Below are 20,775 nucleotides of genomic sequence, written 5' to 3'. Positions count from 1 at the left end.
GGGGCTAGGATATGCAAGGAATGTAGGGAGCTGAGTAGGAGTAGCAAATGTGCTAATTGTATTAAATGTCTGCTGGCAAATGCAAGAAGTCTTGCAAACAAAATGGCTGAACTGGAGACTCTTATGTCGGTCATGAAATATGATGTGGTAGGTATTACGGAAACCTGGCTGGAAAAAGCCATGACTGAAGCCATGACTGGGTGACAAACATGGAGGGATTACATTTAGAAAGGATAGGAAAGACAAAAAAGGTGGAGGGATGCGTATTTTCGTAAGATCCAACTTAAAACGTGTTCAATGATAACATTGGGAGAAGCTGCGACAATGTAGAGTCAGTTTGGGTAAATGTACATGGGGATGGTCATAATGGAAAGCTGCTAAGAGGAGTTTGTTACAAGCCTCCTAATATAGCTGAACTGGTAGAGGACAAAATGATGGAACAAATTAAAAATGCAGCAAATAATAATAGGGTCCTTATTATGGGGGATTTTAACTATCCAGACATTCAATGGGACACAGAATCTTCCAGTTGTGTTAAAAGCTGAAAATTCTTATCCACAGTCCAGGACAATTACCTCTCTCAGCTGGTAGATGAACCAACCAGGGGAGGTAATCTGCTGGATCTGGTGCTGTCATATAGACCAGATACAATTTCAGATCTAGAGGTCCGGGAGCATTTGGGAAACAGCGACCATAATATGATAAGTTTCAATGTAATATTCAATAAAACATTTCAAAAAGGAAATGCAAAAACCTGAAACTTTAGGAAAGCTGATTTCAACAAATTAAGGGAAGAGCTTAATTGTGTAGACTGGGACCATGTCATGGTAACTGGGGATAGATACCAAACGTAAATGGGGCATGTTTAAGGAAATACTTTGGACTTTGCAAAGGCATTCGATACTGTATCACATAACAGCCTTATACTGAAGCTACAGAAGAAATGACTTAGATGGGTAAGGAATTGGCTAAATGATAGGAAACAAAGGGTTGTCATAAATGGCACATTCTCTAAATGGGACATAGTCAGCAGTGGGGTGCCGCAGGGATCTGTGCTAGGACCAATTCTCTTTAACCTCTATTAATGACCTGGGGGATGGGATTGTGAGTAAAACGTCAGTTTTTGCTGACGATATCAAACTATGTAGGATATTGAAATCTGATCTTGACATTACGATATTGCAGAACGATCTGGATAAGATGACTGAATGGACAAACACTTGGCAGATGAGGTTTAATGTAGATAAATGTAGTGTAATGCACACAGGATGGAGTAATCCTATGGCTACATATACATTAAATGGGAGTATACTCAGGACTACAGAACAGGAGAAGGATTTGGGTATTCTGGTTACAAGTACTCAATGTCAAGCAGCTGCCGCAAAAGCAAACAACATTTTAGGGTGTATAAAAAGAGAAATAAAATCCTGCGATCCCAACGTGTTACCCCTTTATAAATCACTGGTGAGGCCACATCTGGAATATGGAATCCAGTTTTGGGCTCCACATTTCAAAATGGATATTCAGAAGTTAGAGTCAGTTCAAAGGTGGCAACTAGATTATTACAAGGGATGTAGGCTTCTCATATGATGAGAGGTTGGAAAAGTTGAGCTTGTTTAGCTTAGAAAAACGACGGATCTCACTGACATGTATAAATATATGTGTGGTCAGTACAAAGGTGTAGCACATGACTTATTCCTTCCAAAGACTAAGGACCAGGGGGCAATCATTACTGGTGGAAGAAAGGCGATTCCGGCACCTAAACAGTAAAGGGTTCTTTACAGTCAGAGCAGTCGGACTGTGGAATGCCCTACTACAGGAGGTAGTAATGGCCGACACTATAACAGCTTTCAAAAAAGGGCTGGATGATTTCCTCGCTACAGGTAATATGGTGTCCTAGAGTTAAATTAGACAAAATGTTACACCTATAGTAGTACATTTGATCCAGGGTTCCTGTACTGATCGCCTTTCTCGGGGTCAAGAAGGAATTTTTCCCCATGATGCAAATTGGCTGAATGTATCCTTGGTTTTTTGCCTTCTTCTGGATCAAAAGATTTAGGTACAGGGATTTTAGTAATACAATAACAGTAATACAAAAAATAAAACTAATTACAAATTATTTATGGTTATTTGTAATTGTAATAGTGCAGTAATAATAAAAATGGTAATCCATTTGTGAGGCCTAGTTCCAGTAAGTTAGTGTAGTGTTGGTATGGGGAGTACAATTGGGGGAGAAAGGTTGAACTTGATGGACCTAGGTCTTTATCCAATCTACGTTACTATGTTACACTATCTGACTTCCAAACAAGAACCCATGTATCTAGCTAATATCTTTCAGTACAAGGGCGCACACTCAGCAGCGTCTGTGTCCTTCAGTAACATGGATAAAATGGCGCTGAGGGAACATGGCCGGTTTTTATATCGAGAGGAAATGTGATTTCAGCAGCGAATTGCAGAAGCCCTTGTATCTGGACACTGTGGATGCTTCCTGCGCTCTGACTGGCTAGCCACGCATTCCTGACTTAAAGTTACCGGCTACAGGACAAAATAAATAAATAAAAAAATTACAAGCGCACCACTGATCTATCACCCCACTCATCTGCCACATCCCCCCGCTCATCATAAACAAGCACTATGCTAGCCAAACTGTTCAAAACGCTGTAGTTGCCCCGCAATCACGTTCCCGCATTTATTCCCCGAACTTTGCCGATTTTTTCCAATTTTAAGAAATTTTGCTTGCATTTCCGATCATGAATCCGAATGTGCCATATTCGTATCAAATTGAGGCTGCGCGCCCACAATGCGTTTTTCAAGCGTTTTTGCTGTGGAAACGCTTGAAAAACACTTGGTAATACGTGCCCAAGGTCCCTAATGACAATCCGCATGTTCTGTGCCTATGCTGCTTAATTTTCCGCAGGGGATTTTATGTGCGGGAAAATCCGCAGCATCTCCATTATTTTTGCGTTTATGCATGTGGAATTGCCTACTCAATGCATTAGAAAAACGCATGGCAATTCCGCATGTCAAAAATGCGCCAAAAACAAGTGTTAGATTCCGCACGCGTTTTTTCTGGCAAGGAGATGCAGAAATGAAGCGGAAATTTTCCGCTTCGTTTCTGCATTGAGGGCACATAACCTTAGGTTGTAAGATTGGATTTCGAATAAATTCGCTCATCACTACTCACCAAGCTGCTTGCCTATTGTCCTGTAGCCAATCCCAGCCTTGTGCAGGTCTACAGGTGTCCTTAGACATCTCTTTGGTCTTGGCCATGGGGGAGAGATTGGAGTGTGATTGATTGATTGAGTGTGTGGACAGGTGTCTTTTATACAGGTAACGAGTTCAAACAGGTGCAATTAATACAGGTAATGAGTGCAGAGTAGGAGGGCTTCTTAAAGAAAAACTAACATGTCTGTGAGAGAACAGAATTCTTGCTGGTTGGTAGGTGATCAAATATTTATTTAATGCAATAAAATACAATTTAATTATTTAAAAATCATACAATGTGATTTTCTGTTTTTTTTTTTAAGAAACGGTCTCTCACAGGTGAAGTGTAGCTACGATAAACTTGCAAAATCAGCAGTGTATCAAATACTTATTTTCCCCACAGTAGCAGCAGCTATGGACGTCCATCACGATAGCTTCATCCTCATCGCTAATGCTATAATATGAGAAGTTCAGCTAACAGGCTCTAATGATTGGCATTATCTAGGAGACAGTCTATTGTACTATATGATTGCTGAAAAGATTAGGGATAAAGCAAGAGAATCTCTCAATATCCTATAACTGCTGCTATAAGCACAAGATAAGAGAAACCCCCAATGTGTCGGCTTCATGAATTTTAAAGCTTACCACAGTGAATTTATTCACAGTTCTCCTGAATAAATTGTGCTGTTAGATAGAAACGGTAGGAAGATCTATTATCCTGATTAAATAAATATAATTGATATATATTGCAATAATCTTGAGTGACAAACTCTTTACTACTAATATCCTAGCTGACTTTCAGTTCAGGTACAATTGAGTCAATAATTTTTACATTTTGTTACTATATTTCTAGTTTTAATCGTGAAAAAATAAAAGTTAATTTTTACCCTTTACTCCAATTGGATTAGTCTGTGAAATTTGGAAATATAAGTTTTAGAGATATATAATAATTTGTCAGAGCAGTGAATTGACTTACAGATCTGGGCAGGTAATGGTCAGCATCTCCTAATCCCAGTGGGGAGGTGGATCCTCCAGGTTGTAAGTTCTATAGAAAAGGGCTTTCACAATTTCACAAAGTAATTTGAACAGTTTTAGGTGGAGGAGAATGTTATACTTTAACGGCAAAATGGTGATCACACGACCTATAAAGCAGCCACAGCCAGTGACTGAGAAGAATCTGTGACTTCTCTGCATTTAGTGGTTACTACTCACCTGGGTAGTCATATGTAGGAATCTCCTCTTTACACCACTCATCACCCCTCACATATGTCTCTGTAGTATTAATATGGGTCAGATCTTCACCCTGAAACAAATATTGTAAAAGTCACAGACAGATGGAGAAGTCCCATCTATGATCAGCTCTAATCCTGCCATCTCCACCGTTCTCATTACACAAGTATAAAACATATAATACTGGTGGATAAAACAAGACTGAGCACAAGACCTTCACAGCCGTCTACACATCATAGGGGAGATCTCATGACACCTTCTCTCCATCTACCTGATGATCCTGAGGAACATTGGGGTCTTCTTGTTTACAGTCCTGTGGAAGAAGAGGACGGGGACATCTCTCTGGTGTTGTCCTCTTACTGGATAGAGCTGGAGGAAACACATACAGGGACTGAATTTATTCTTTACATACAGATAATTATAGTCCGTGTGTATTTAGTCCTGTCTATTACCTGGTGATGTGAGGGGCTGGGGAACCTCCATCATGACATCCTTGTACAGATCGTTGTGTCCTTCTAAATACTCCCACTCCTCTATGGAGAAATAGACAGCGACATCCTGACACCTTATAGGAACCTGACACATACAATGATACCGTCATCTCCACGATCCCTTCATAGCGTTACTGTATAATGTCCCAGCATTCCCAGCAGTGTCACCTCTCCAGTCAGCAGCTCAATCATCTTGTAGGTGAGTTCTAGGATCTTCTGGTCATTGATGTCCTCATGTATCAGGGGGTGAGGTGGAGGCCCTGTGATTGGGCTCAGGGGTCTTCCCCATCCCTCAGACACAGGGTCCTGACAGCGCTCACTACAGGTCTTCTTCACTACTGTGTAATCCTGGTTATGGAGAGACACAGTAATAAATCTCACTACAGACATTTCCAGAGTCCTCACCTCTCCAGTTCTGTCCATCTGTTATTCCCATAGATAAGAATGATGTAATGTGACGTCATCAGAATCTCTCACCTCTCCAGTAAGCCGGAAGAGGATCTCTAGGGTGAGGTGTAATATCCTCTCCGCCATCTTGTCTGTGTCCATAACCATCCTTGATGGGTAAATCAGGAAAATTCTCTTATATAGAAGATCTTCACTGAGGAGGATCTGTTATTGTAGAGAACTGAATGAGAAGAAGATGAGCCAATGTAACATCATAAAAATCCTGTGTAATAATACAATTACTGGAGATAATAAGGGAAACATATGAGGAGATTTATTATTTTACAGTATTTAGTTTTCTTCTTTACATCTAGTAATAAAACCTATATATTTTAGGCCACAGACAACAAGCAGTTTCTTCCTCGAAGTCTGCAGCTGAACACGTTTCTCATAGACTCATCTTCCATAACGCGATATCTCGTCTCATTTACCGACTCTGGAATCGGCATTAGCAATACTGCAGGAGATACAGTTGTGCTCAAAAGTTTACATACCCCGGCAGAATTTTTCCTTTCTTGGCCTTGTTTCAGAGAATATGAATGATAACAAAAAACTTTTTCTCCACTCATGGTTATTGGTTGTGTGAAGCCATTTATTGTCAAACTACTGTGTTTTCTCTTTTTAAATCTTAATGACAACCAAAAACATCCAAATGACCCTGATCAAAAGTTCACATACCCTGGTGATTTTGGGCTGATAACATGAACAGAATTTGACACAAATGGGTTTGAATGGCTACTAAAGGTAACGTCCTCACCTGTGACCTGTGTGCTTGTAATCAGTGTGTGTGCATAAAAGCTGAGTGAGTTTCTGGGATCCAGACAGACTCTTGCATCTTTCATCCAGCCACTGATGTTTCTGGATTGTGAGTCAAAAGAATTGTCAACGGATCTACGAGAAAAGGTAGTTGAACTATATAACACGGGAAAAGGATACAAAAAAATAGCCAAGGAATTGATAATGCCAGTCAGCAGCGTTCAAACTGTGATTAACAAATGGAAAATCAGGGGCTCTGTAAAAACCAAACCACGGTCAGGTAGACCAAGAAAAATTTCAGCCACAACTGCCAGGAAAATTGTTTGGGATGCAAAGAAAAACCCACAAATAACATCAGCTGAAATTCTGGACTCTCTGAAAACTAGCGGTGTGGCTGTTTCAAGATGCTCAATAAGGAGGCACTTGAAGAAAAATGGGCTGCCTGGTCAAGTCGCCAGAAGAAAGCCATTACTACGCAAATGCCACAAAGTATCTCGCCTACAATACGCCAAACAGCACCGAGACAAGCCTCAAAACTTCTGGAACAAGGTAATTTGGAGTGATGACACCAAAATTGAACTTTTTGGCCATAAACATAAATGTTACATTTGGAGAGAGGTCAACAAGGCCTATGATGAAAGGAACACCATTCCAACAGTAAAGCACGGAGGTGGATTGCTGATGTTTTGGGGACGTGTGAGCTACAAAGGCACAGGAAACTTGGTAAAAGTTGAAGGAAAGATTAATGCAGGACATTATCAGCAAATACTGGAGGCAAATTTGCACTCAGTCTGGAAGCTGCGCATGGGATGTACTTGGACGTTCCAACATGACAACGATCCAAAACACAAGGCCAAGTCGACCTGTCATTGGCTACAGCAGAACAAAGTGAAGGTTCTGGAGTGGCCATCTCAGTCTCCTGACCTCAATATCATTGAGCCACTCTGGGGAGATCTCAAGCGTGCAGTTCATGCTAGAAAGCCCAGGAATTTGCAGGAACTGGAAGCTTTTTGCCAAGAAGAATGGGCAGCTTTACAATCTGAGATAATAACCTCATCCACAACTACTACAAAAGACTTCAAGCTATCATTGATGTTAGAGGGGGGCAATACATGGTATTAACAACTGGGGTATGTGAACTTTTGATCAGAATCATTTAGATGTTTTTGTCATTAAGATTTAAAAAGATAAAACACAGTAGTTTGACAATAAATGGCTTCACCTGACCAATAACCATGAGTGGAGAAAAAGTTATTTTGTTATCATTCATATTCTCTGAAACAAGTGCAACAAAGGAAAAATTCTGACGGGGTATGTAAACTTTTCAGCACAACTGTATTCATTACACATGACATGAGAAATTAAGCACCTACGATCTCAATCTTTATAGTAAGGCTTATATTCATCATATCAACAATAACCTAATTTTTTTTTTAAAATGGAAGCCAAAATATATTAAAAACATATCATTTATTTATAAAATATAAAAGTAAAACAAAAAATAACACGATAATAATGAGACAACACAGGTAGGAAAAAGGGGGCACACGTGGCATCTATAATATAACCGGAGATGTGTCCTTCTGTCCGAAGCCTAGTAGTACAGTATGGCGCCGGCGTCAGAGCATGTGCACACTGTACTGCGGTGCCCTTTTATTGGAGGAGGGGGCACCTGGGACCGCTGGCTCTGACAACGCTCACTCTTATTAGGACCCCACACAACAAAGCTCTAGCTCTATAGTTTAGCCTGAGCGAAAGCGTTACGAATTGTCTTTTCTAACGATTACTTCCCGGCGACACCCTCCCTGCTGCAGGTACAGGTGGACACGGTACCCAGCTGGCAGGCTGTCACGCCGAACTGTGTATTATAAATACCACCCGGAGAAAGACGAGAGTAGGCCAAACCCACCGGACACATCACAGCGACTCCTGACGTGCCGGTAATGTTTGCGGGCACCAGATTTGAAAGATAAATGAGAGACGGCAATAACTTAGGACTTCTACCATTATGTGCGGGTCATACACTGCCCGGGCTGTAGGCGAGAGGGCAGCACTCAGCGGAGGTTCTGTGTACATAGGTATATAGCAGTGGTGTGTGTACGTTTGTATACAGTGCAGGCCAAAAGTATTGGCACCCCTGCAATTCTGTCAGATAATACTCAGTTTCTTCCTGAAAATGATTGCAATCACAAATTCTTTGGTATTATTCTCTTCATTTAATTTGTCTTCAATGAAAAAATCACAAAAAGAATTGTCCTAAAGCCAAATTGGATATAATTCCACACCAAACCTAAAAAAGGGGGTGGACAAAAGTATTGGCACCCTTTGAAAAATCACGTGATGCTTCTCTAATTCGTGTAATTAACAGCACCTGTAACTTACCTGTGGCACCTAACAGGTGTTGGCAATAACTAAATCACACTTGCAGCCAGTTAACATGGATTAAAGTTGACTCAACCTCTCTCCTGTGTCCTTGTGTGTACCACATTGAGCATGGAGAAAAGAAAGAAGACCAAAGAACTGTCTGAGGACTTGAGAAACCAAATTGTGAGGAAGCATGAGCAATCTCAAGGCTACAAGTCCATCTCCAAAGACCTGAATGTTCCTGTGTCTTCCGTGCGCAGTGTCATCAAGAAGTTTAAAGCCCATAGCACTGTGGCTAACCTCCCTAGATGTGGACGGAAAAGAAAAATTGACCAGAGATTTCAACGCAAGATTGTGCGGATGGTGGATAAAGAACCTCGACTAACATCCAAACAAGTTCAAGCTGCCCTGCAGTCCGAGGGTACAACAGTGTCAACCCGTACTATCCGTCGACGTCTGAATGAAAAGGGACTGTATGGTAGGATACCAAGGAAGACCCCACTTCTTATCCCGAGACATAAAAAAGCCAGGCTGGAGTTTGCCAAAACTTACCTGAGAAAGCCTAAAACGTTTTGGAAGAATGTTCTCTGTTCAAATGAGACAATAGTAGGACTTTTTGGGAAAAAGCATCAACATAGAGTATACAGGAAAAAAAAGAGGCATTCAAAGAAAAGAGCACGGTCCCTACAGTCAAACATGGCGGAGGTTCCCTGATGTTTTGGGGTTGCTTTGCTGCCTCTGGCACTGGACTGATTGACCGTGTGCATGGCATTATGAAGTCTGAAGACTACCAACAAATTTTGCAGCATAATGTAGGGCCCAGTGTGAGAAAGCTGGGTCTCCCTCAGAGGTCATGGGTCTTCCAGCAGGACAATGACCCAAAACACACTTCCAAAAGCACTATAAAATGGTTTTAGAGAAAGCACTGGAGACTTCTAAGGTGGCCAGCAATGAGTCCAGACCTAAATCCCATAGAACACCTGTGGAGAGATCTCAAAATGGCAGTTTGGAGAAGGCACCCTTCAAATATCAGGGACCTGGAGCAATTTGCCAAAGAAGAATGGTCTACAATTCCAGCAGAGCATTGTAAGAAACTCATTGATGGTTACCGGAAGCGGTTGTTCGCAGTTATTTTGGCTAAAGGTTGTGCAACCAAGTATTAGGCTGAGGGTGCCAATACTTTTGTCCGGCCCTTTTTTGGAGTTTTGTGTGAAATGATCAATGATTTGATTTTTGCTTCATTCTCTTTTGTGTTTTTTCCTTGCAAGAAAATTAAATGAAGATAATAATACCAAAGAATTTGTGATTGCAATCATTTTCAGGAAGAAACTGAGTATTATCTGACAGAATTGCAGGGGTGCCAATACTTTTGGCCAGCACTGTACATGTGTGTGTTTATATATACATACACTCAGGAATGAGGCGTGTATATAGCACTGGTGTGTGTATACAGGAATGCCTGTGTACGTATGTATAAAGCACTTATGTGTGCATATGAATAAAGGAAATGGCTGTGTACATAGTTATGTGGCTGTATACATGTGTGTATAATATTGGTATCTTATATATAATGGTGATTGTGTCCTTCTGTCCGAATCTTGGTGCCGGAGTCAGCATGTGCGCATACCGCATTATGGCGCTGTTTTATTGAAGATATTGTGTGTGCGAATTCGCAGACAGTGTCTTCAATAAAATGACACCGGAGGGTATTGCAGAGCACAAACTTGCCGGGTCCATGTGCCACAATACACGCTGTCGGCCAATCAAGGGCCAGCAGCTGACGGTGGCGTGCATGTGACTGGGAAAATGGCAGTGACATCATTCACCCCCGTTGCTTGGACGCTGAAGTCAGCAGCTGTCTTCAGAAGACGACGATGCCCTGTAGGGGAGCGAGGGAAAGGTGAGTTTTTTAGTTCTAACTATTGAAGAACACCGGCGTGGGCAGGATGAGGGGCATATACCAGGATGGAGGGACATGTGCCAGGATAGAGGGACATACGCCAGGATGGAGGGACATACGCCAGGATGCAGGGAGTATATACCAGGATAGAGGGACATAAGCCAGAATGGAGGGACATATGTCAGGATGGAGGGACATACGCCAGGATGGAGGGACATACGCCAGGATGGAGGGACATACGCCAGGATGGAGGGAGTATATACCAGGATGGAGGGACATATGCCAGGATGGAGGGACACACGCCAGGATGGAGGGAGTATATACCAGGCTGAATGGACATATGCCAGGATGGAGGAACATATGACAGGATGGAGGAACATATGCCAGGATGGAGGGACATACGCCAGGATGGAGGGAGTATATACCAGGATAGAGGGAGTATATACCAGGCTGAATGGACATATGCCAGGATGGAGGAACATATGCCAGGATGGAGGAACATACGCCAGGATGGAGAGAGTATATACCAGGATAGAGGGAGTATATGCCAGGATGGAGAGAGTATATGACAGGATGGAGGAACATATGACAGGATGGAGGAACATATGACAGGATGGAGGAACAATATTTTCTTCTATTTAGCTCTTTGTCATATAACAGGACTGTGTAAGTTGCAGCCGACAGAAAGGGACAGACAGAAATCATAACCCATGGGAGCTAATGCGGGCGTAATTATACAGCATGAGAGCTTATGTGGGGGCCATTATACAGCATGAGAACTAATGTGGGGGCCATTATACAGTGAGGTAGCTATTGCGGGGACCATTATACAGTTTGAAGGCTACTGGGGGACCATCGTACAGTATTGGGTCCTATACACAGTGTGGGAGTTACTGTGGGGGCCTTTATACAGTGTGGGAGCTACTGTAGGAACCATTAAAGAGTGTGGAAGCTACTGTGAAGGCACAAAGACACATATTTCTATGTAAGGAGCACAGTGGTGGCATTAGTATGTGGGGCAGTGAGAGGATCTCTGCTTTTATACCACGCAGTAGGTGCAGTAATAGGGACACATACGGCAGCCGCAGCTCAGCATTGGGGTATCGTCAGGATGAGAGGATTGTTCAGGTTGGGAATAGATGGGAACGGTGGTGAGGAGTCAGATGTGTCTGTGCTGCAATCTCCGCAGACGAGTCCTGGCTGGAGAAGTCACAATGACTTTCTGAGAAAGATGGAAAAGTGAATGAGTCCATCAGAAAGAACGTCAGCTTGATCTGTAACTGTGCTGTATCTTCTGTGTCCTGCAGTACTGGGATCTACCACTAGATATGGCGGGAATAGTGTTGGGCTTTGTGGAGATTTTTCTTTCAGTTACACTGCGGTCATCTGCTGAGGTTCTCCTATACCCACTAATAGGCTGCACCAGCATAGTGTGATCAGGGGTTACCAGTAAGGGACCACTCAGATACTGCGCCCCCCGGAGCTGAATACCTAGCTACACCTCTGCAAGTGTTACGTCACTGTTCACACCACACAGAGACCCCAAAAGAGTCTCCGTGCTGAAGGGGTTAATGCCCCCTGCGCCCAGTAATGGGGTCTCCACATACCTCCACCTGCAGAGCCGCCACCACATATATGGCTGCTCTGTGCGCACAGGAGCTGTGATGAGGTCACAGGAGGGGAGGAGTCAGGGGTCACATGATCAGGGGCCTCAGTGGATGCAGGACTCTGCTGTGCTGGCTCAGTTGTTCTCACTGACTTCTATTTATACCTCTCATCTCTCTGTAGCTCCTCCTCCTTAGGGGGCAGGGGCCACTCAATAGTCAGTGAATAAATTAAATTATAGTACACTCACCTCTTCCTTCTCCTGTGATCACATCTGCCAGGACTTGAACTGGGAGCTCAGTGTTCAGAGGCTGCAGCTCTAACCACTGAGCTACAGCTCTCAATGGTGAACAGAGGAGGATTTGGTTAACTTGACTCTAGAATGCAGGCAATGCATTGTAGAGTCAAGAAGCACAGACAGTACAGAAGCAGAGTATACATCTTCATAGAAATATGACGCGCCCCCTGGGCCGTGGGGTACTCGGTAGCCGGGCCGGTCGATGCTGGAGGATGTCACAGTGGCAGTGACCCGCTCCGTGACCCAAGGCGGTCAATCAAAAGGGGATTAAAGAAAAGGGGAATTAAAGTTTTTTTTAATGTTCGTGACGACACCTGTGGTATGCAGCTATATGGAGCCGCCGCTGCGGAGCAGGTCTTCTGGAGCTGTTGTTAATGCAGCAGAGTTGATTCAGCTCTCCACAGGTAGAGCTCCAGGGCGGTGCTGTGATGGTAAATGATGAGGTAGCTGTTGTTGGGCAGTGTAGTGCAGGTGATGGCACACCAATAATTCAGCGAGACAGTGGGGTGCAGTCTTCAAGGTTTACTCACGATTATCATGTTGCTCCTGGTTACAATGGCCAAATTATCACCACCCAAGTCGTTCTGCGTTCACCGAGGCTGGGGTTCAGCAAACTCCCAGGTATCTCTGGAGTATTTGACGGGACCCTGTGTTGTGAGCCTTTCACGGCCTTCTTCCTGCGCTGGCTTTTCCCCTCCTGCCCTGCGCCTCACAACCAGTGTCCCAAGCCAGTAACCTGAGATCTTGACGGGCAACCTGGAGTTCCCTGGATCCTGTGCGGCTACCTTTTTAGTGATTAGTTGCGGCTGTGGGAAACTACACCTTGAAAGTACAGTAGCCTCCGGTTATCTAGCTGAGCCTTGTAGTTTTCCACTAGTTAGGGGCCGGTCCCCTCTGCGGCCTGATCCCTCCAAGTCCGTTTAGATTCGGGCGTACGGGTGGCTTCCTGCACTCATCGTGCCCCTGGGATCCCCTCTGTTCCTGGAGTCTTCCCTCTGCTCCCGTCCTCTCTCAGTCTGTCCTCCTGGGCCTCTCTTACTAGGCCCGCTCCTCCTGAGCAGAGCTCCTACAGAGCCTCTGCTCCCAACTCTCTCCCTCTCCTCTGACTCTCTCCTCAGACTGATCTCCTTCTAGATGGTTCCCCTCCTTTTTATACTCCTACTGAAGTGCTCCCCTGAACTTCTTCCTCCACCCACACCCACTACATGGTTCCACCCTCCAGCCAGGGACCAGGGACTGTGCTCTCCCTTAGGAGCAATCTCGCCCTTCCCTCTTGAAGTATAATGGATGCAAGTGTGTGGGTCCCAGGTAGTACTCCATCCTTACCTGAGAGTGAGATACCACACCTCTGCGTGAGATGCAGTACCTCTGTGGCGACTGAGCCCGCAGTGGCGCCGCATACCCCCCTGGTAAAACACAGCACGTCCATGGGGTGGAACAGAGTAAAAACAAACATGCACATTTTTAGAATGCATTCACATAGAAGTATTATGACATTACTTTTTCTTCCCTTTATGGGAGGCACATTTTTTTGAACGTTACATGTTACTGTATCAGCTTATAAAACATTATCAAACTTTCTTGAATAAAACTTTCTTCATATATATAAAACATTTTTTCATATCAAACATTTTCAATAACTACAGTGAAATCTATAGCTGCGTGTCCATTTCACTGAACAAGGTGCAATTTGAGGGACCCGTCTGAAAACCCTCAATGTAGGCCCTGGGCGTGGCTGCAGGGCATAGGTGGTCCAGCTGTTGGAACACGTCTTCGGCCACGCCAAACGGGTTTTTGTTCAGAGGTCTTTATATATAAAACCAATAAGAAGCACCTTAAGAAGTGCCAACTATATACAGGTAAAAGTTTTTGGCTGCTCACAGTCCTCAGCTCTTCAGTTCTTGTACCCTTACCGGGTAGCTAAGTAAACACAAGACTTTTTCAGTTCACTCAAACACGGATGTACCCTTCCGGGTAACTATAATAACTATATACAGTTCCTTCAAATGAATAGTTCCATAGTGGTGCTCCTTCCCTGGAGACACCTGTTCTCTGTAGGCTGGCCCAGCCGGGTCGTCAGTCTCGAACTGCAGGGGCATGTCCTCTTCCTCCTCCACTACTCTATGTACATGGAGGGCATACCAGCCCCGCTCTCCTCTGTGCCGGGAATAGGTGACTCGGTCACCAGGGTACAGATCCCGCTCTGGATGTCCATGCTGTAAATGGGACTCTACGTCCCGCCGGTTAACAAAGAGGTCGGTGCCAAGTTGGGGCTCTCGGATAAAGCCCCATCCTCCATCCAGGTCAAACTTGACCACGACCCCTTCCACCTGTGGATCGGGCGTGGCCGGCTTGGCTTTGTGGGCCCGGGCCTTCTCCTCCATGTTGCGAGCCTCCATTGTCTCCCAGCGCACCCGCCGGGTGCGCGGTTCCTTCTCCAGCTGAAGGAGTTCCCGCCAACAATACTCCTCTCGGCGTGCGGCCTCCTTTTGGGTCTCCGGGGGAAAACCCATCAGGTCACCCGCCGGGTTATCCCATTGGAATTGGTCCCCATCTTCCCTGTGGGCAACCAAGGGCACGGGAGCGGGCAGTAAAGGGAGGCTCTGATCTTCAACCTACTCGGACCAGTCCCATACCGGCGGCCGTACACCCATTCGGGTGTCGGGGCAGGTGGCTCCTGCAGGTGGCCTAGGAGCAGGTCGGCATCATGAGCGCCGGGGACGGAGGTTCCTGCAGGGGGACCAGGAACGGATCAGCGCCAGCGGCGTCCGGGACAGGGATATCGCTCCTACCTGCTCCCGCGATCGCTTCAGCTCGGCCTGACGCCTCCTGGTCCAGGAGCAGCTCCTCCGGGGCTAGGGCGCTGCCGGTCGCATGCATCGCAGACTGCTGCCGGGTCAGCATCTTCTCCAGGAGCTCGGCTCTCCAGACGGCGACAGCTAAGGCCGTGTTCACACCTAGCGTAAATGCTGCTTTCTTTTTGCTTCTTTTTTTCTGCAGGTGTTCGCACCACACGGCGCAGTAACAATCTTCTCTGATTATTGTGTGTTGGCTGCGTTTCTTTTATGTGTTTTCCCGATTATTTGATGCGATTTTGGGGCAGATATGAAGCAGAGTTTTTAACGCTTTTTAATAGTACAGAAAAGCTTTGATTCTGCACTTAAAAATGCAGCGGCGTTTTTTTTTTCTTCATGCGTTTTTTTTTCAGAAGAAGCCGAGGAGAAAATGCTCCAAAATCACAGAGTAGTGATGAGCGAGCGTGGATTGTTAACCCTTTCGGTGCGCACGCCCGCGTGCTCGCAGAGTATTTTCGGCGTGCTCGGCATCTACAGCTGTGACATGTGCAGGATGCCATGACACATGCAGCTACGGCGGCACTAACATAAATGCTGAGCATGCTTTCCGAAAGGGTTAACAACACATGCTCACTCATCACTACCGCAGAGTTCAGCAGCGTCTTCAGACGCTTCTATGTGGAGCCTAAAAAAAATGCAAATACTTCATTAAGTGCAAAATCAAAGCTTTTCTGTACTATAAAAAGCACCTTAAAAACGCGGCTTCACATCTGCACCAGAAACGCATCAAATAAGGGGGAAGAGACTGTTATTGTGGAGTTTGGTGCGGACATCTGCAGAAAACAAAGAACACAGCATTTCTGCAATGTGTGAACACGGCCTTACAGACACAAGAAAGACGGATGTCGTATAGTGAAGCTACATAATAATTAGAAAGTTCTTGCGGCTCCGACTATGAATGAGGGAACAAAAAATAATCCTCAGGTCCCAACGAGAGATGAGCAGGACGCACAGATGACGTTGCGCTGCCCTGAAAGATAAGAGATTCACAGTGTCCCGTCCAGCCGCCAGGTAGCATTGATTTGGACACTGGACCAGAGACTCAGGAATCCATCCGCTCATCTCTAGTCCCAACTGTCCGGGATACAGCGGACAGTCCTGGATTTGGTTCTACACACTGCAGTCTCGGCCTTCTGTTGAATTTCTCTCACTACCAGCGCCCTTCTGACAACTGCTCCTGCCAGGGGAGAAAGATAATGGTAAATGGGCGTCGATTGGGTTGTGGCCAGAGGCATGGACAAGTTTTGCCTCTTTCTGTTCTTCAAGAGTTGGGAGGTATGCCTGTACGAGGTGTTCGGAGTGGAGCCGTGAGTGTACGAGGTGTACGGAGCGGAGCCGCATGTGTACAAGGTGTACGGACCGAAGCCAGGAAGAAGCCATTACTCCAAAGGAAACATAAAAAGGCCAGATTAATGTTTGCAAATGCACACAGGAACAAAGACCTTAAAGAAGTTGTCCAGTACTTTGTCGCGCCTCACTTGATGTGACATCAGCGGAAGGAAAAGCCGGATGCAGCCGGGGGTCACGTGTTGCCTGTAAGCAAAACCCTTACAAAAACCCTTATCTGAACAGGGTAAATACATTGGGGGATATTTGGTCTACAGTAAAAAGTGCTGGACAACTCCTTTAATTTTTGGAGACATGTTCTGTGGTCTGATGAAACTAAAATAGAACTTTTTGGGCAAAATGACCATCGTTACGCTTGGAGGAAAAAGGGAGAAGCTTGGAAGCCTAAGAACACCATCCCAACTGTTGTGCGGTTATTTTGCTGCAGGAGGGTCTGTTGTACTTCACAAAATAGATGGTAGCATAAGAAAAGAAAATTATGTGGCAATACTGAATCAACATCTCAAGACATCAGCCAGGAAGTTAAAGCTTGAGCGGAAATGGGTCTTCCAAGTAGACAATGACCCAGAGCCCTGATCTCAATCCTATTGAAAATTTATGGGCGAAGCTGAAAAGGTAGGTGCAAGCAAGGTGACCTACAAACCTGGATCAGTTACACCAGTTTTGTCAGGAAGAATGGGCCCAAATTCCAACCAACTATTGTGAGAAGCTTGTGGAAGGATATCCCCAACATTTGACCCAAGTCATTCAGTTTAAGGGCAATGGTACCAAATGCTAATGAAATGTATGTAAACTTTTGTCTTTGCAGTAAGTAATAAAATGCCTTAAAACAGTCTCTCATTTTTACAGGGATTTACATAGCAAACAACAAATACAATAATTTGAATAAAAACAAGTCAGTGACTGGTACAGGAGGAGAGGGGACCCGGCCCACGAGAGCTCACAATCTACAAGGGATGGGTGAGGATACAGTAGGTGAGGGTAGAGCTGGTTGTGCAGCAGCATGGTGGAGAGAGGGTTAATGCAGGTTGCAGACTTGTCGGAAGAGGGGGGTCTTCAGGTTTCTTTTGAAGGTTTCCACGGTAGGCAAGAGTCTGATATGTTAGGGTATGTGCACACGATGCAGAAATGCTCAGGATTTTTTCCTGAGCGTTTCTGCATCTCTCTGGCAGGAAAAAACGCATGCGGATTGTACATGCGGTTTCCTGCCAGGGACATGCGGAAATGAAGTGGTCTTCACTTTCATTTCCGCATGCGGGTTGACAAGCGCTTCCCAAGCGATTTTAGCATCACTTGGAAAGTGCTTGTCAACTTCACACTATATAAATCCATGCAACCGGCATGGATTTATATAGTGTGTGAATGTCAAAAAATAAAAAATAAATCTATACTTTACCCTCTGATGGCCCCCGGTGTCCTGCTTCATCGGTCCCGGCTGCCGGCAGTGAAGACTTTAGGACCTTCCGACGTCAGCGTCACGTGACCCGTCACATGACTCTGACGTCAGCGAAGGTCCTTCATTCAACCGCGAAGTGCCCGGGAAGCCGGCAGGACGCAGCGCGGGCCGTCAGAAGGTGAGAATATATATATTTTTTATTTTATTCTTTTTTTTTTAATGGTACCTGGGTCTGGATGAGAGTCCTCTCATCCAGACCCGGGTACCATCCGCACATTAGACCGCATGAAAAGCGCATCAACATATACAGTGATGCGGATTCCATGCGGTCTAATGCAAGTCAATGGCGGCAAAAGAGCAGCGTTTCCGCAAAATTAATTGACATGCTGCGGATTTTTGAGCGCAGCGTTTACGCTGCGGAAAAATCCGCATCATGGGCACAGCACATGCGGATTTCCATTGGGGAACATTGCTGCCCTTCTACCATGCGTTTTTCATGCGTTTCCGCGGCGTTTACGCAACTGCAAAAACGCCGCGGAAACGCATGAAAAACGCATCGTGTGAACTCAGCCTTAGGGTAGAGAGTTCCAGAGTATGGGTGATGCACGGGAGAAATCTTGCATGCGATTGTTTGGAAGAGGAGATAAGAGGGGAGTAGAGAAGGAGATCTTGTGAGGATCGGAGGTTGCGTGCAGGTAAGTACCGGGAGACTAGGTCACAGATGATTGGAGGAGACAGGTTGTGGGTGGCTTTATATGCCATGGTTAGGGTTTTGGAGTCTCTGGGCAATGGAGAGCCAGTGAAGGGATTAACACAGGGTTGAAGAATGTGCGAATCTGGGAAATATTTTTGAGCTGGAGTCAGCAGGAAGTGGAAAGGGCTTGGATATGAGGTTTGAAGGAGAGATCAGAGTCAGGGGTTAACCCAAGGCAGCGAGCTTGCGAGACTGGGGAGAGTGGACAGCCATTGACTTTGATGGATAGGTCAGATGGGGGGTTGAGCGAGATGGTGGAAAGATGATGAATTCAGTTTTATTCATATTAAGTTTTAGGAGTCTAACAGAGAAGAAAGATGAAATAGCGGACATCACATACCCTTGTGATTTTGGCCTGATAACATGCACAGAATTTGACACAAATGGGTTTGAATGACTACTAAAGGTAACATCCTCACCTGTGACCTGTTTGCTTGTAATCAGTGTGTGTGCATAAAAGCTGAGTAAGTATCTGGGATATCTCAATGTTAAAATTAACCTACCCTTAAAATTATAGACTGTTCATGTCTTTATCAGTGGGAAAACTTACAAAAACTGCAATGGATCAAATACTTATTCCCCCACTGTATATATCTAAATGTTTATGAATGTCTCTATAAAATGCTATAAGACAATGATTATATACTGTACATTGTGGACCATTCAGACTCAGATGCAGAGTGTGAACATTGCCAAAAATCTTTATTGTACATTTAACTAAAGTAAATGATACAATTCATCAGAAATGTTAACCATTTAAACGGTTTTCCGACATAGTTAGTAAAACCAAAGTTCTGGATAAATATGAACAAAATGTAAATGTTCATTGATAAGCCGTGAATTCAGCGGGTCGGTCCTGAGGGAATTTACATCCCATGTAGGAATTCAGAGGATCTGGGAAGGGATTTCGCACCAAATGAACAAAACCGGATGGAATGGGCCAGATAACCCGGGACCCAGGCTGGAAAAGATCCATACGCTGGTTTTCTTACATTACTTATATTTTCTAACTTTTTTCTATTTTTTTTATTTTTAGAAATATTTGATATTAACCCCTTTACCCCTTTTTGAGTTTCTCAATTTTTGCGTTTTCGTTTCTCGTTCCCCTTCTTCCCATAACTTTTTTATTTTCCCGTCAATATGGCCATGTGAGGGCTTGTTTTTTGCAGGATGAGTTGTACTTTTAAACGACACCATTGGTTTTACCAAACGTGTGCTGGAAAATGGGAAAAAATTCAGTGCGGTGAAATTGCAAAAATAGTGCAATTTCACAATTATTATATTTTTTTACCATGTTCACTATATGATAAAACTGACCTGCCATTATTATTCTCCAGGTCATTAGGAGTTAGTAGATACCAAACATGTATAGGTTCTTTTTTATATAAACATAGTGCGAAAGCAACCCAGGAATCTTTTACTGTAAAGAAGTGGAAAATTCTGCAATGGCCGAGTCAGTCACCAGATCTCAACCCCATCATGGCTTCCAGACTTCAGGCTGTCATTGCTGCAAAGGATTCTCTACAAATCGTACACGCGCGGCTCCGCTCCGTACACCTCGTACACGCGCGGCTCCGCTCCGTACACCTCGTACACGCGCGGCTCCGCTCCGTACGCCTCGTACACACACGGCTCCACTCCGTACACCTCGTACAAACACGGCTCTGCTCCGTACACCTCGTACACGCGCGGCTCTGCTCCGTACACCTCGTACACACGCGGCTCTGCTCCGTACGCCTCGTACACACGCGGCTCTGCTCCGTACACCTCGTACACGCGCGGCTCCGCTCCGTACACCTCGTACACACGCTGCTCCGCTCCGTACACCTCGTACACACGCGGCTCCGCTCCGTACACCACGTACACGCGCGGCTCTGCTCCGTACACCTCGTACAAACACGGCTCTGCTCCGTACACCTCGTACACGCGCGGCTCTGCTCCGTACACCTCGTACACACGCGGCTCTGCTCCGTACGCCTCGTACACACGCGGCTCTGCTCCGTACACCTCGTACACGCGCGGCTCCGCTCCGTACACCTCGTACACACGCTGCTCCGCTCCGTACACCTCGTACACACGCGGCTCCGCTCCGTACACCACGTACACGCGCGGCTCTGCTCCGTACACC

At 45.2% G+C, this 20,775-nt stretch overlaps 1 pseudogene; it reads right to left on the bottom strand.

The window, feature by feature from the left end:
* Window positions 1–20,775, bottom strand: part of LOC141230060 (uncharacterized) — a 92,064-nt pseudogene that overhangs the window by 30,288 nt on the left and 41,001 nt on the right.

This window comes from Phyllobates terribilis, unplaced genomic scaffold (assembly GCF_046119375.1).
Source record: "Phyllobates terribilis strain yellow unplaced genomic scaffold, ASM4611937v1 Scaffold_489__1_contigs__length_1346288, whole genome shotgun sequence".
Lineage (NCBI taxonomy): Eukaryota > Metazoa > Chordata > Amphibia > Anura > Dendrobatidae > Phyllobates > Phyllobates terribilis.
This window is presented reverse-complemented; position numbering and strand designations above follow the sequence as displayed.